This window comes from Rousettus aegyptiacus, unplaced genomic scaffold (genome assembly GCF_014176215.1).
Source record: "Rousettus aegyptiacus isolate mRouAeg1 unplaced genomic scaffold, mRouAeg1.p scaffold_m13_p_3, whole genome shotgun sequence".
Lineage (NCBI taxonomy): Eukaryota > Metazoa > Chordata > Mammalia > Chiroptera > Pteropodidae > Rousettus > Rousettus aegyptiacus.
Window position 1 is genome coordinate 134,639,164 of NW_023416306.1, and position 16,480 is coordinate 134,655,643.

Genomic DNA, 16,480 nt, shown 5'->3' on the forward strand with positions numbered 1-16,480 from the left:
ACAACATCTGACCAAAAGGCCCGCAGAATGTTACAAATTACAAAAAAGCTGATGGCAAAGAGGCTGTGCGCCAGCTTGCCAGTCTGACCCTGGCGGAACCTGCTGCCTAGCCGCTGGTTGTCATAACCTCATCTTGACCCGAAGCATCCATGCTACAGGTATTCCTGCCTCAGCCCTGACACTGCTGACCTGGGAGCCCACCACGGGGCCAGGACCACAGAACACACTCTTCCTGGACTCCTGGGTTGGAGTCCATAGTAGTCATTTCTTCTTGCGGAGGTGCCTTTGGTGGCGGGAGTGTTGTCTCCCTCCCCCAGCTTTTCCCAGGATGTCCTGTGCAGCTGACTGTGGAGATAACTGTGCAAGAGGACAGATGTTTCTTGTGTCCAGGTCCTGAACCTTCTGACTCTGAGCATGGGACTCTGGCAGCTGGGGATCTTGGATTTTGGTAACCTCTTTGCAGAGAAGCTGGAGTTGGCTACTTGATTGCCAATTAAAAAAATTTTTTTTTTTTAAATTTTCTTTCCCTTACATTTCTCTTAAGGGAAGAAATTTCACTGTGCACTGTAACTTGGACCACTTTTATGCTGTGCACTGAGTGCTACCGGCGAATATTCAGGTCCTCGAGAAACCACTAGTTCTTGCTGCAGGAGAGCAGGGGCCTTGTCTTAGAGGCACAGATGATCTGACTTGGGGCCCTTGGGGATGGTCTAGTTGAGCCTGAAGAGGGGATCGGCTTATCTGAGAACCCAGGCCCAGTTGAGCCTGAGTTAAAATGCCCTACGGAGATAGGAGCTTTGTCTATGTTCTTACTGCTGAATGTTCATCACAGGCTTTACCAATAATTTGTTCTCAAATAATTTGTGATGAATGAATGGATGAAGGAATGAACAGACCAAGCGGACCCTGGAACTGGTTGTCCTGCTTCTCAATTAGGTGATCATGCCTTGACCCTGCCTTACTTCTCAAAGTGCCACTTTGACTGGAAATCAAAGCCAAACCAACTCCCTGGGTGGCAGCTAAGCCCCTCACGTTGCCACTTGTGACCTCAACAGTTGGAATGACATCTCAGCGTCCCCATTGCCTAACATGGTAGCCTTTGCAGAGAAGATGCACAGAGGAAGTTTGCCCCGTGAATGACTTTGTTGAATAGTTATGTAGATAAAATGTTCTGCCCTCCTAGCTATTTTTCTTCTTGGATAGAGAGCATGGAGGCGCTTGTCCTCACTTGGATCTCCCCAAAGCCGACCCTAAGACAAGGTTTTGGTGGTAATTACTTATTTAGGAGGTGATCCCAGACAGCTGAGGTAAGGGAGTGGAGGAAGTTGAGAAAGGGGAGGCAGGAAAGTTACCCCTTTATTAAGGGATACCAATTAGCAGGTTATTCCTCTGGGGAACTGGGGCTCAACCTCACTGGGGGCCCTCTGAGGGGCCAGGAAGCTGTTGTCCATCAACAGCTGTTCCTCTTTGGGTGACATTTACATCTGGGCTATTAATTCTCTGTGCTTTCAGCCTGCTCTATGCTCCTGCTCTAGAGAAAGCCCTTAGGCAGAGAGAAGCAGGCTTTGAGGTAGAAAGCCTGTGAATGCAGCAACTGTCCACCACAGCTGTAGATAACCTCCAGAATGGGTTATGGGGATATGGGTGGGACATTGACAGTGTCTGCCAGAGGCATGTCTACACTGTCATCCCCCCTCCCTCACCACCAGCCTAGGCTGTCTGCAGGTAGTGTGCCTAGAAGGCTATTTAATGGGCACAGCCTGAATCTGTGACATTAGCCACATCCTAGCCAGATAGCCATCTCCCTACAAACAGAATGCTCCATTGAGTTGATGGTTCCAACTGCTCAAAGGGACTGGTAGATGATGAAAATAAAGCATTCCTTCCTCTCACATTACTGTGATCTTCAAGGAGATGGGGAAGTCAGGCACCAAGCAGAGAGCACACCCAGAAGGCAGAGTATCCACTGGCCTGGGTGTCAACATCAATGTCTGCCACTAACTCATTGGGTGACCCTGAACAAATCACTTGGCCTCTCTGGGCTTTAGATGGCTCATCTAATATTAATATAATTGTGTCATCATTATGGCTGCAATTCACTTTCATAGTTTACAAAGCATGTTCACTCATCTGGAGTCTCATAGCTTCCTTATAGACTTGAGGCAGGTATTTTTAACTATATTGAGTTGAAACTGAGGTCTAGAGAGCGCTAGTGACTTTCTTAAGATCACACAGCTAAAAGCACTAGCACAGGACCTTTAATTTGCTCTTCTTTAGCTAACATAAATACTCCTCCAAGGCCAGTCTTTTGTGAATTATGGTGAAGAGAGTAGAGACAAGATGATATGTTGAGTGACACGATGACATTTAAAGAAGAGTGATTTTTTACCTTTAAAAACATGTTTTGAACCTTAGTGGAAATATTTATTTCTCCATTTATTCACTTATTCGTGTATCTGCACATCAAACAAAATTCTGTGAGGCATCAGATATGTTCTAGACATGATGAAAGGGGTGGGGGATGAAGAAAAGTATCAGCTATGACTCTTGCCCTTGAGAAATTGCCAGTATACAGGAAGACACACATTGAGACACAACTGCAGAAGAAAGTCACTTATTTATTCCTTTAATTTGTAAAAGTTTTTCAGATTTTCAATAACTCTTATGGGAAAAACAAATACCCATAAGAAGACCTCTTCTATAGTAATCAAAACAACATGGTACTGGCACAAAAACGTAGATCAATGGAACAGAATAGAGAGCCCAAGAAAAAACCCATGCTTATAAGGTCAATTAATCTTTGACGAAGGAGGTAAGAATCTACAATGGGGGTAAAGACAATCTCTTCAGTAAGTGGTATTGAGAAAACTGGACAGATAAATGCAAAAAGAGAAAGAAAGAAAGAAAGAAAGAAAGAAAGAAAGAAAGAAAGAAAGAAAGAAAGAAAAAAGAAAGAAACAAAGAAACAAAGAAACAAAGAAACAAAGAAACAGAAAATAGACATTTCCTGTCTACAGCCATGCCACCCTGAACAAGCCCAATCCCATCTGATCTCGGAAGCTAAGCAGTGTTGGGCCTGGTTAGTACTTGGATGGGGGACCACCTAGGAAGACCAGGTGCTTTGAGTGTAAAATAATAATAATAATAATAATAATAAATAATAATAATAATAAATAGGTGAAAAATAAGGGATTGTAAGCTGACAAGATCCTTGCAATCCGTGAGTTCAACCATGGGTTGCCTCATCTAAAAAAATTTTTTTTAAAAGAAAAGAAAATAGACCATTTCCTTATATCATATACAAAAATAAACTCAAAATGGATTAAAGGCATAAATGCAAGACCTAAAACCATAAAACTCCTAGAAGAAAACATAAACATTAAACACTTTGACATTGTTTTAGCAATGATTTTTTTGTCTCCTAGGGCAAAGGGAACAAAAGGAAAAATAAACAAATGAGACTATATCAAACTAAAAAACTTTTGTACCATGAAGGAAACTGTCAACAAAATGAAAAGGCAATCTAGTGAGTGGGAAAAGCTATTTGCAAATGATATGTTCAATAAGGGATTAATATCCAGAATATATAGAGAACTCTACAATTCAACGTCAAAAAACAAACAGTCCAATTTTTAGAAGGGCAGAGGTCCTGAATGGACATTTCACCAAAGAAGACATTCAGATGGCCAATAGACATATGAAAAGGTGCTTAATATCACTAGTCATAGGGAAATGCAAAGTAAAACCACAGTGAGATATCACCTCCCACCTGGGGTTCAGAACAGGCCTCCCTGAGGTGTGCTACTTTGGCATGAGGATTATTTTGAGCTGAAAGCAATGAGACCCCATAGGCCCAAGGGAAACTTCTTACTTCTCCTTTAAAGAATTTAAATTGGAGCCTTGCCCATAATAAGAGTTATTACCAGAGATAACTTCTTATGACCTATCTACAAGGCAAGGTAAACATCTATTTACTGAGTATCTGCTCTTCTTACCATACTGCAGTGACCTTCCTCCCCTCTAAAGCTTCAGGTGCCTTACCTCATTCTTAGGTCAGAACGCCATATATACCTTATTTAACCTTCTTTCCCCGAACCTCTCATGTATGTGGAGTCACTCACTGACTTGCTCATGTAGGTGGGGTTACCATATGTACATATGTAATTAAATCGAGTTATTTTTCTCTTATTATTCTGTTTCATGCCAATTAATTATAAGACCAGCAAAAAGAATCTAGAAGGGTAAACCTACTCGGTTTACAGAGCCCAGAAAGGGGCAGTATCTTCTTTGATGTCACAGGACAGAAAGAAGAAATTTTGCTTAAGGTACCCACTCGTGGAGCATGATATCAGAGGCTTCTCCTACACACATCTGTAAGAATGGCTATTATTGAAAAGACAACAAAGAATAAGTGATGATGAGGATGTAGAAAAAAAGAAATTCTCATATACTGTTGGTATAATTGTAAACTGTTGCAGCCACTATGGAAAACAGCATGGAGATTTCTCAAAAAATTAAAAACAGAACTACCGTATGACCGAGTAATCCCACCTCTGAGTATTTATCTGAAGATATCCAAAACACTAATTTGAAAAGATATATGGGGATAGGTGGAAAAGGTGAAGGGGATTAAAAAGTACAAATTGGCAGTTACAAAATAGTCACGGGATGTGAAGTACAGCATAGGGAATATAGTTAATAAAACTGTAATAACTATGTAATAAGTATGGATACTAGAGTATTTGGAGGAATAACTTTGTAAGGTATATAAATGTCTAATTACTATACTGTATACCTAAAACTAATATAATATAATATTATATGTCAACGATAATTTAAAATAAATTTTTTTAAAAAAAAGAAGTTGGGGGCACACACGAGGAGGTAGGAGTTTGAGCATAAACTTAAACAACTCACAGTTTAGCTGAGGGTTTGTGTGTGTGTGTGTGTGTGTGTGTGTGCGCGCGCGCACGTGTGTGTGTGTGTATACGCACGCGTATGTGCAGGGTATGTGGGGGTGTGCCTGAGCACATTCTCAGAGATCAGAATCCCTCCCACCACATTCCCCATCACGTCTCCCCAGTCACAGAAACTTTGTAATCACATCCAGCCTGGGACTTAACCAAACACAGCATTCCACCACCCTCCGCAACCTCTTTGTTTGATCTTCCCCCTGGAGACACAGGTCATGAGGAAGAGAAGGGGAGGGGGGCAAACTGCAGGGAGTGTGTGTTGAGCTTCCTCTGAATATCTTTTAATTCGGGAACTGAAAACAAGATGCCAGTTCCCCAGGCCTCCATAGCACTACCCTGCATTAAAGGAGCTCAGTCACAGAGCCCTGGAACAGGCGCCACTTTGGAGGTCATTAGTCCAGCCCACTCGGTTTACAGAGGCCAGAAAAGGGCAGTATCTACTTTGATGTCACAGAGCAGAAAGAAAAAATTTTGCTTAAGGTACCCACTCATGGAGCATGATTTCAGAGGCTTCCCCATCAATTGCTAATGATGCCTAAGTTGCCTTGCATAGCACCCAGCCTTTTATTCCACCATCAGAGATCTGCCTAACAAGCAAATGCACCAGGGGAGGGAGCTCAGAAAAGGAGGCTGATTTATGCTAGGGCATAGATGACTGATATCATGGTTTTTGACACCAAGAAGTTTAAGTAGGGAGGCAGAGGAGAGGAGATCAGAAAGGCACTGGATTCTGCAAAGGCAAGAGGTGACTGGGGCCCAGTTTAGAGGGAGGAGGGCACGGAGCTGGGAAAGGCACCGAAGAGAAACTTAATACCTGCTTCGTAGGCCCCAGGTCCTGTGCCTGATTTTCTCTTTTCTCTGGAAAGGAAGTTGTGAGCTTTCTAAGTGTCAAATCACTCTTCGAGTCTAATCCTGTTGCCTTCTAGAGAGAATGTGTTTTAGATTTATTTTCAAAGTGTATCTAAAGGTATCGGCTGGGTCATTCACTTCAGCTACCTGGGTCTGGTGGATACTTTAGCTTTCATGCACAGCAACACTTCCTTCCTCCAGCCCTGTGGGAAATGAGGTATTTCTCATGGTGAGGTTTCTGTTTTGTCTTGTTTTGTTTTTGAATAATTTAAGCTCCCTGCTTTATGTTTCTAATCTCTTCATATTTTCAATGTGAACATAGTTCTAAGGGCATTTTACATTCTTGGAGTGTATTGAAATTGTTTATAATTTAAATTTAATTTAATCTTTTTCTTTCTTTAGTGTTTTTAATTACTTAAGAAATACATACTCATTGTAAAAGTTTAAAAAATAGAAAAGAATATAAAGTAAAAGTAAACACTTTATCACTTGCTACTGCTACAGGTAGCTACTGTCAACACTAAAGGGCGATCTTATGAATTCCTGTAGGTCCCTGAGACCATTTCAGAGTGTCCACAAAGCCAAAGTTATTTTTATAATAGCAAGACATTATTTGCTTTTATTTTTTTTTCCGCAGTTTTGACATTCGCACTAATGTTACAAAAATGAAAAGTGGGTGAAACTGCTGATGCCTTCCATCAAGGTACTGGCACCAAACTGTCCTAGTGGTCATTATCTCCTTCACCACCAGACACTGAAAATAACAGAAGTACTGGTTTTCCTAAGAATGCCCTCGATGATTCATTTTATTAAATTTCAACCCTGGAATACCTGTCTTTAAGATTCTGTATAATGAGATGAGAAGTACACTCAGAGCACTTCAGCTGCATTCCAACCAGAAGAGTAACACTTGTGAAATTGTTTGACTTGCAAACTAAATTCAACTATTCTTTTTTTCATGGAACACCATTTTTACTTGAAAGAATGACTAACAGGCAAATTGTGGTAGCTCAAATTTAGAAATTTTTCAAACATTTTCTCAAAAGTAAATGAAATGAGCCTGTCTTTTCAGGGAAAACCGACAGTATTTATTACAAGTAATGAAATTCAAACTTTCAAGCAAAAATTAGAATTTTTTCAAACAAAAAAGAAATTCTATGCCACATCAGTTTTCAAAGGGTGCCCTATGACTTATATTCACTGTTGTGAGCTGGATATCTTCCCAACACTTAAAGACTTAAGTGATGAGATTGGTGGTGATATTAAGAAATGTGATTTTAAAAAATATTATTAATAAAATGTGTCAATATTATAAAGACGTATATAATTCAGTGAACCAGTATTTTTCAAATGACCAATGCATGATGTTACAAAATCATGCATGGGAAAAAGAATCATTTAAGTGAAAGACCAATGGATTTTAATGTAACAGAGTAGGAAAAGTTCATTGACATAATTTCAGAATCCACATTGCACCTAACCTTTAAGAAACTACCACATGTTGAATTTTGGTGACCAGCCATAAAGAATATCCACAATTATCTGAAAAAGGTTATTAGAATAATCCTCCCTTGTCCAACTACATATGTACATGAGGCTACATTTTCTTCCTGTACTTCAACCAAAACAATATATCACAACAGAATGAATGCAGAAGCATATATGAAAATCCAGCTGACTTCAATTATGCCAGATATTGTATATATTTGCAGGAATGTGAGGCAATGCCAGTATTCACAATAAATTATGATTTAATGTAGTTCATTTTCATAAAAATGTGACTTATGTAAACATGTAATGAGTTTCTTATATTACTTTAAATACATTAATAAGTACGTTTTTGAAAAGCCTTCATTTTCATTTCTAATATGGTAAATACCAATAGACATAACCCACATAACAAAAGCTCTTTGGGATCCTCATTAATTAATGAGTATAAAAGAGTCCTGAGACCAAAGAGTTTGAGGAAATACTTATTGTTCCAAACTTCATCATTATTACATGTTCCAAACTTCATCATTATTACATGCCGATAAACACAGGTCTAGCTCACTCTTTTTAGCTATTGCATATTTTTTCATAATTAATGATTCCCTTATTGATGGACATTTTGATTGGTTGTAATTTTTCATTATTATTTGTAAGCAATAATGAATTTCCCTTGTACTTACATCTTACACATTTTTGCCATTATTTTTGTAAGACAAATTTTTAGAATTGTTGAACCAAAGACTATGTATGCTTAAATAATTGACAGATACTCTAAATTACATTCTAAAAAGATTTTATAGTTTTAAACTCCAATCAGAAATGTGCAAAAGTGCTTACTCTCTTGTTTTCTTAAATCAAGTATTTATGTTTATTCTTTTCTTTCTTTTTCGAATATTTTGCCTCAGCAACAATTAGAGTAGGCTTACAATGAAAGTCCAAAAGAGAGATAAATTAACAAAAGATAGATAAGGAATAGGACTGTGAAGATGGGGTGTTATACTAGAAATCTAGATACATAGAAGACATGATAGTTAAGCACTAAATTTTGCTCTGCCTTACCAGTCAACTAAGGTAATAAAAAGGGGGGGGGGGGCGCGGATCTATATATCTTCCTTTATCTGATGTAGAAAGTCAATGAGTACCTAAAAGGAAGATCTATTCTTAACATTTATATGCTAAGTATTTCCTTACATGAATTTCCCCCCTGCTTTATCTTTAAATTTTAATTTTATTTTAGCTTATTCTATTTTATTTGGTAAGTGATACATACAGTCATATGGTTTAAAAATCTAAATAATATTAAACAGTATACACTGAGAAGTCTCACTTTCACTCCATGCCCATCTACCTTATTCTTCTTGTCCAAGAAGTAATCATTACTATTTATCTTTTCAGTGGTTTTGTGCAAATTCATGTAAATATAAATACATTTTTTATCTCCTTAAAAATAACATTCATTTATACACTGGTCTGTACTTCTTGTACATTGTTTTTTTCACTTAACAATCTGTCCTGGAGATCATGTAATATCAGTGTATTGAGGAGCACTGTCCAATACGATGGCCTCCTAGCCACATACAGTTATTTAAACTAAAATTAATAAAATTAAAATTGAATTTCTTGGCTGAACTCATCACATTTCAAGTGTTCAATAGCTACATGTGACTGCTGGCTACCATGTTGGACAGAGTAGACTATTTCCATTGTTGCGGGAAGTTCTTTTCGAAAATACTGATTATAAAAATCTTCCTCATTCCTGTTTACAACTAAATAGTAGCCCACTGTGTGGTTATAACATAGTTTATGCTTCCAGTCCCATATTGCTGAACATTTGGGTTGTTCGCACTATTTTTGATGTCATAAACAGTGCCCTGTTGTCACACTAATTTTTTGAAAGTTGTTTAAAATTTTTTTATGTATAAAGAGCTAGCATTGTTTTTTTCAACTGGTAGATGTCTTGGTCAATCCATTCACGGAAGATCACTTAGTCTAGTTTGGTGAAGTCTGTATTCTCCAGGTATTGACAGAAACACTGGTGGCACATATTGAGGCTGTATATCCAGATCAGACCTGAATTTTCACAGGTGGCTCCTGTAAAGCTGCTCATGGCTCATCTGGCTTTCAGGGGTACAAGGAAGCAAAATGTACGTGAATTTTTGTAGAAGACACTCTGCAATAACTAAAGGAATGGTGAGATGAGGCTATCACTCAAGACAGTGATTTTTCTGCAGGGTGGAATCTCTACTTTCATGAGTCTATCCAGTCCTTAGCTTTGCAGGTCTGAAAATGCTCAGGCCCACATTACGTTAGCCATACTAATATGACACTGATGGGTATCCAAAATTAGCAATTAATTAAATTAGATATTAAATGAAAGTGATTCTTTAGATTTACTGAAATCCTCAGGTCTATTGCCAGGATACTGCCTTCCTAGAAGGCATCTCCCATCCAAGGGAATGGATAATCCTGACATATTTCATACTACACAATACTCAGTTTGTCCCCAAACTGTGTATGTTTCTTCTTTTATCAGATAATTTGTGTCCATTGGGTTCACCATTCTCTGCACAGTATTATCCTCTGAGCCATCTTTTCATAGCTACCTTGGAAACTAGCCCCCTTCTGTTAACATGTTATTTGTTCAGACAGAGCACAAGACTTCATTCTGTTTGGTGATGGTCAAGTTTCAGTGTAGTTTCAAGTCTTCTCCAAACTCTTCAATCATAGAGTCACAGTATCTTTTTTATTGTTATCGTAATATATGCTGGTTTTAAAGTACGTCCACCAATTCTTTATTAATCTTCTCTTTAAAAGATAGAGTTTAATTCCCACCCCTACCCCTTGAGTGTAGGCTGGGCTTTGTGGCTTACTTCTAATGAACAACACATGGCAGAAGTGATGATGTGTAACTTGTGAGACTAGGTCATAAAAGCACTGTAGTTTCTCCCTGCTTTGCTTTCTTGGATCACTCACTTTGGGAAAAGCCGGATGCCATGGTCTGAGGACTTACTTACCGGTCCTGTGGTCCTGTGGCAAAGTCCGTATGAGGAAGAAGTGAAGTCTCATGCTAAAAACCAGCACTAACTTGCAAGGCGGGTGACTGAGTCACACAGGAAGTGGATCCTTCAGCTGAAACCCAGCCTTCAGATGACTACAGCCATGGACAACCTCTTGGCAAGAGACCTTGAGCTAGAACCACCCAGCCAAGCTGTTCCTGACTCACAGTAGTGTTTATGATTTTACACTACTAAGTTTTAGGGTAATTCATTAGCAGCAACAGATAACTAATATATCTTAGATGGCTGAGATCATCCTTTTTTGTTTTAATTCTTATGAATTTTATTCTCAGAGGGTAATCTTAACTTCTACTCTACAGGGACACTGGGAAGCACAGTAGCTTGTAAACCATCATTTTCTTACCTGTATAAGACAAGATTGGTGTAAAGGGCATAAAGCAGGGGCTCAAATGGAAGCTGTTATTAATATTGTTGTTATTGCATTATTACTATCATAATATTCGTATTTTAATATTGTTGTCAATAATAACAAAAGCACTGGACATATACTATTTGCCCTTCTATATCCGCCCCTCATTTTTTCCCACTCTATTCTGTTTCAGGAGACTGACCTCTGTGGGCTATATATATCTCTTGCACTCAGGCTTCTGGTGGGGTTTGTTAAATGGAAAATAATAGTAGGAGATAAGAGGGTCAAAGGAAAGTGAAGAGAGATACATATTTTCTTGATTTCCTCTCTAGGTCACCATGATTTATTTGCCTTTGTGCCTCTACCTAAGGAAAAAAAAAAAAAAAAAAAAAAAAAAAAGGACCCTGTCCATACATCCCCTGTCTTAGTACTAGTCACTTCCAAGCCCAAGGCTAGTAACTGCTCCTCACTGTTGCTAGCTCCAGGGTGCTGTGCTATCCCTTGATAGTTTCCCTAAACTCTTCCTTCATACTTTTGTAAACAGTCCTTCATTAAACTCTCCTCAAATTACGCCGATCCCTTGCAAGGATCCTAAGTGACACATACAGCTTAGAAACAATGCGGAATTGTTAGGTATGGTTGTTTTTAATAACAATCCTGCATTTAAAAAATGGTAAAATCTGAAAGATTGCTAAAAATCTGAATAGATACAAGATTGAGCTTAGAAAAATCTCAAAAAAAATGGTGATTGAGAATTTCCTGAGTTGAATTCTCTGGCAAATGTGTGTCCTGTAAATATGGGAGGGACCTTGCTTCCCTCATAACAGTAAAACCCAGGACCTACAAGGTCCGCTCTAGAATGAGCCTTATTGAGAGCACAGAGAGGCAGGGTAGGAGGAATAGGCTGGCCCAGCCTTGAGTTTGTTCCCCAAGTGAACATTTCTTACTCTTAATCCCACCCCTCCTGCCCCCAGGCACTGCTGCTTCTTTTTAATACTCTCTCCCGTAATTTCAACAACATCAACAAAAACAACTTTGTAAATATTCAAGGAGAACCAAAATGAGAGAGCTCGAGCAGGAACCACTCAGTTAAACTGCTTCCCAACCAGCCTGGAGGATTAGAAAGTGTCATTTCATTTTCTATTCTTAGCCTGGATACCCTCGCCAGTATACCTTCACGGGCACCTAGCTTGGGTGTAATACTATTATAAAGCTGTCAAAAGGATTCACCTATGTAATGTGCCTAGAACAGTGCTGGGACCCAGTAGGTGCTATTTTTAATAGCAGCAGCAGCAGCAGCAGCAGCAGAGCTGTTGTTATTGGTGAAGATGATGGGTGTGGAACATAAACATGTTTTGACATCTACAGTTGGAATTTATGCCATGTCTAAAGGCACAGTCCCAAGACTGTCTGTGATAGACTATGAAAAAGCATTAAAAGTCCGATATCCACACAGAGATTATACAAGTGGTTGGCCTGTTGTTGACTTTAGTTAATGAAACAAAGAGGAGTTGACAGATCAATAATCAGAAACTTAAGTTGTTCTTAACCACTGAGTATAGTCTTTAGAACCTAGCTTAACATTTCCATGGCTCAGATTTATTCTGAATCTCGATTATTATTCGGTGCAGTAAGACAGGGTTAGCCTGGGGTGACTGAAGGGGCAAGACTTTCCTTGGCCCTAAATGGTCCCAACTGGTAGCTTCTTGAGTTCTTATATCTCAATTATACTTTTTTTTGTATTATAATTTTTGGCCTGTTTCCTCAGTATAGGCTTTTAGCAACCATATTTTATTACTTTGAAAGTGAGAAATATTGTTGAAATGTGTTGAAATGTTAACTAATATTGGTTGATTAAAAATGTGTTGAAATATTAATTAATATTGGTTGATTAATAATATTTGTCTAGAGTATGGAGGCCCACTCATGTCAGAGTTAGAGGTGGTCCTGAGGCAACCCCATAGCTCAAGAATCAGGATTTGGAAGAAGCATTCGTTCTTTGTGGAAATACCTGTGAAAGCTGCTCTGAAGTAGTCACTCCAGTCTCCAAAAAGCTGGGAGGAGTTCTGTTTGACATTGACCTGCGAACAAGGTTTGCCTCAACTCTGAGCTCTCAGCTGGAGACCCTGGGGCAAAACAGCAAAGGCCATTTCCTACCTCTGCCCCAAGTAGCAAAGGCCTCACCTAAAAGGGATGGGACACTGATCTTCTGACTTCCAGACCTGGGACCTAACTGTCTTGTTCAACAACAGGAGTTTTGGTGGAGCCCCTCACTTACCCTGTTCCTCCCTAGCTTCTCAGCAATACAGTCAAGCTAAAAAATAAATAAAGAAAAATAATGGTTGGCTAATAATGACTGTAAATGCTTTCTCATCTTCCATTTCCTCTCTTTATTCTTACCTGCTTCTAATTTACTATAAACTGGGTAGCCAGATGTCAAATTTTGTTGTACGCTGCTGGAAAGAGTCAATTTTGGAAAGTAGCTTTTTTTATTCTTGGATCCTTAATGCCCATGTGGATCTCCTTTTGAGGGAAGCTAGCTGTCTGACCCTGCCATCAAGGAGCGGGAGTGGGCAACAAACCCAAGAAGAATTGGCTAAAGATCAACCAAAAGCCAAAGAGACAGCCCCTAAAGGACACCAGTAACTAACTGAATCAATCAGACCCTCTCTTTTGGAGAGTTAAACGTGATTCTCAAGAGCACATCCCATACTGAGGATGCTGGGGAGGAGGAAGAAGCCTGCAGAAGTACACAGAGAAGGCAGTGAGCTGAAGTCCCAAGGTAGAGCAAGACTGTAGGAAGAGTAATAGCAAAGACAGAGAGTAGCTTTTTCCTGAGGGCGAAGCCCCAGAATCAGGGGAAAGGATGCCAGAAGCCATTAGGCAATGCTCCACACATCAGAGATGCAGTGATCCCAAAAGACCCCTAAACCATGTCCTATTTACCTCCAGGGCTTTAGGGAGAGAGATAGATCAGCATAGGTGCCCCTGTGTCTGTGGCTATGGGGCTGTTTTTGTTTGCTTAGGAAGGTGTACTGTGGAGAGGTAAGGAACTCAGGTTTGCTATAACTAGAGTATCCTTTCTTTCATTCTTTCTTTCTCTTTCTTTCTTTCTTTCTTTCTTTCTTTCTTTCTTTCTTTCTTTCTTTCTTTCTTTCTTTCTTTCTTCTTTCTTTTTTTTATTTAAGCATTTGATCTATGGAGCCTGGAATATATATTAAAATTCACTCTAGAGGAGACATACTTTTGAGCTGAGGTCCTATTTTCCAATTTCTTTTCCTTTCCTTTCAGGTCTGGCAGGAGGTTTTTATATTGCCTCTCAGGTGTGAAGACCAGCCACTTTGTAGGACTTATAAAGAATGAAATAAGTTTTGAAAAAAGTTAAACAAAATTCTTTTTCAAGATGTTGGCTCTAAAGTTCTTACTCAGAGCATCAGGTAGCATGACTTTTAGATGCTTAATTCAAGGTCATGGATTTCCTCTCCCTTCTCACCTCTGCTTTCTCAACCCTTCAGCTCCAACTCCCGCTCTGCTTTTTTCCTTATACTTCTTTTCATCTATTTGAAATAGATTTTTTTTTGTGAATGGTGTGAATCAAGATCCAATGTCTATTTTTCCCTATTTTAATCATCAGTTATGCCCACATAAATTGTTGAATTATTGAATTGGATTTTATTTCAATTTTTAAAATAAAATAATTTTTATTCCCATCCCTCATCCCTCTCCTCTGGGCAACCATCAGGTTGTTCTCTATATCCATGGGCCACTACGCTTCTTTCTTTCTTTTTTGACGCCTACAGCACCTGGTATTCCTAGTGGTCTTTCATTCAAGTACTAACCAGGCCTGACCCTGCTTAATTTCTGAGATCAGACAAGATCCGGCATGTTCAGGGTGGCATGGCCGTAGACTCACTAGGCTTCTTTCACTGCCATCTTTCAGACTGTCTTGGCTCCTTCACACTTGTCTTTCTCTGTGTTCTTCTGACACAGTGTAATACTTCCCAGCACCAGGCATTATTACATCGTATTGACAGACAAGAACCCAAGGTGCTGGTGTTAAGAGACGAAGTCGGACTCAATGAGGACATTCATTGCCAACTGTCACTGAGGAATGGATAAATAACATAGCAATGGACTAAGGAAAAGCAGAAAAGAAAGGCTTTTGAAAGAATCCAGAAAAGAAATCCAGAAGCCATAAGGAAAAACGGACACATAAAATATTTAAAACTTTCGAATGGCAAATAAATAAAGTCAGAAGGCAATGACAGAGTAGAGAAAAATACTTGCAACACATGTCACAGAACAAAAATAAATGTCCTTTCTATGCAAAAAGTGCTCTATGATTTAATAAGAAAAATATGAAAAGCCCAAAAGAAGAGTGAGTTAAATATTGAACCATCACTTCACGAAGGAGAAAATACAAACTTCCAAAATAAAATGATGATTGACCTTAGTTTAGGAAAACAACTAAGAAGACAGATAACACTCAGTAAGGAAATGCCTGAATTCATACATTGTTTATGATCTATTAGGTGAAAAAAAGCAAGTTGAAAAATTAGACAGATAGATAGCATGATTCAACTACTGTGCTTTAAAAAAAAAAGCATGAAGAGATAGAGAGTGATCAATAGGTAGATCCATTTAAACTTGAAGAAAAAATATGCAGCAAATTGCTAATGTGGGAAGTGAAAAGTAGGGTCTTATAAGTCTTTATATAGTTCTTTCTTTTCAAGCATAGTTGGGGCATGAGTGATTCTGCCTCATGTGTTCTCACTAATTTTCAACCAAATTATAAAATGTGATATCAATTACAAAATGTACTATCATTGCAGAGATATTGGGATAACTGACCCATCTGAGGCGTGCCAATTTTGCTTTAGGCACTGCACGAGGGTATTTCCACATGTTAGTTTATTTTATCCTCACAACCTCCTATGAAAGATATTATTAGAACCATTTTGCTGATGAAGCAGATGGGACTTCAAGAGGTGAAGAGTCTGTGATCATGGCTTATCAGCTATTTGAAGCAAAGATGTGGTCAACATAGGTGATGCTCAGCTTATTGTAAGGACTAGATTTAAAGCCTCCAAATGGATGAATCCCCTTTGAAATACATGCATAATCCTTAAATACTGGGTCTCAATCTATCCTTCTCCAGCTGTCAAATTCCCTTCCTATGGCTTTTGATGTCCTGGCTACCTAAAATTGCCATACTCTCGCCAAAGGACCCAAGTGAGGATATAGTGAGAGTAGGAGCTTGAGGTCCCAAGCTCTAGAAGGCAACTTCACTTCCCACTCACTTTATTCTGGATTAAGCAAGACCAAGTAATTGTCCAGGTGTGTCAACTCCTCACATTTTCAACAACATTTTCAACTCTTTTGCCACCTTTTTCTCTGACATAATTCCACCTGGGAAATCTCCAGAACCCCCTTTCCACAAAGCAGGCAGCCCTTGCCCAGGGTGGTGGCAATAACTCTAGACCTCTGGTGAGTCTTTGTATAGGGGAGGGGGTGCTAGTCTTTCATACTGGCGTGGGGGGGGGGGGCGGTGGGGGGGTGAGGAGAGGGGAGTCTTTGTAGAGCCAAAGCTGCCAGGAGGAGCTAGAACCAAGGGAGCAGGTGACATCTTTGGGAGAGGGTAGGAAGAACAGGAAAGCCAGTAGTTTTAAATGAGTCTGCATGGTTTATTACAAAAGTAGGGGCAGGGGGGAGGGTGTTCTGGAGCCACACAACAATCCTGG

At 39.3% G+C, this 16,480-nt stretch overlaps 2 pseudogenes; one reads left to right on the top strand and one right to left on the bottom strand.

Annotated features, from left to right (window-relative positions):
- Positions 1-3,009: 3,009 nt before the first annotated feature.
- Positions 3,010-3,128, top strand: LOC118601381 (annotated as a pseudogene).
- Positions 3,129-14,530: 11,402 nt separating this feature from the next.
- On the bottom strand, positions 14,531-14,648 carry LOC118600568 (annotated as a pseudogene).
- Positions 14,649-16,480: the final 1,832 nt, after the last annotated feature.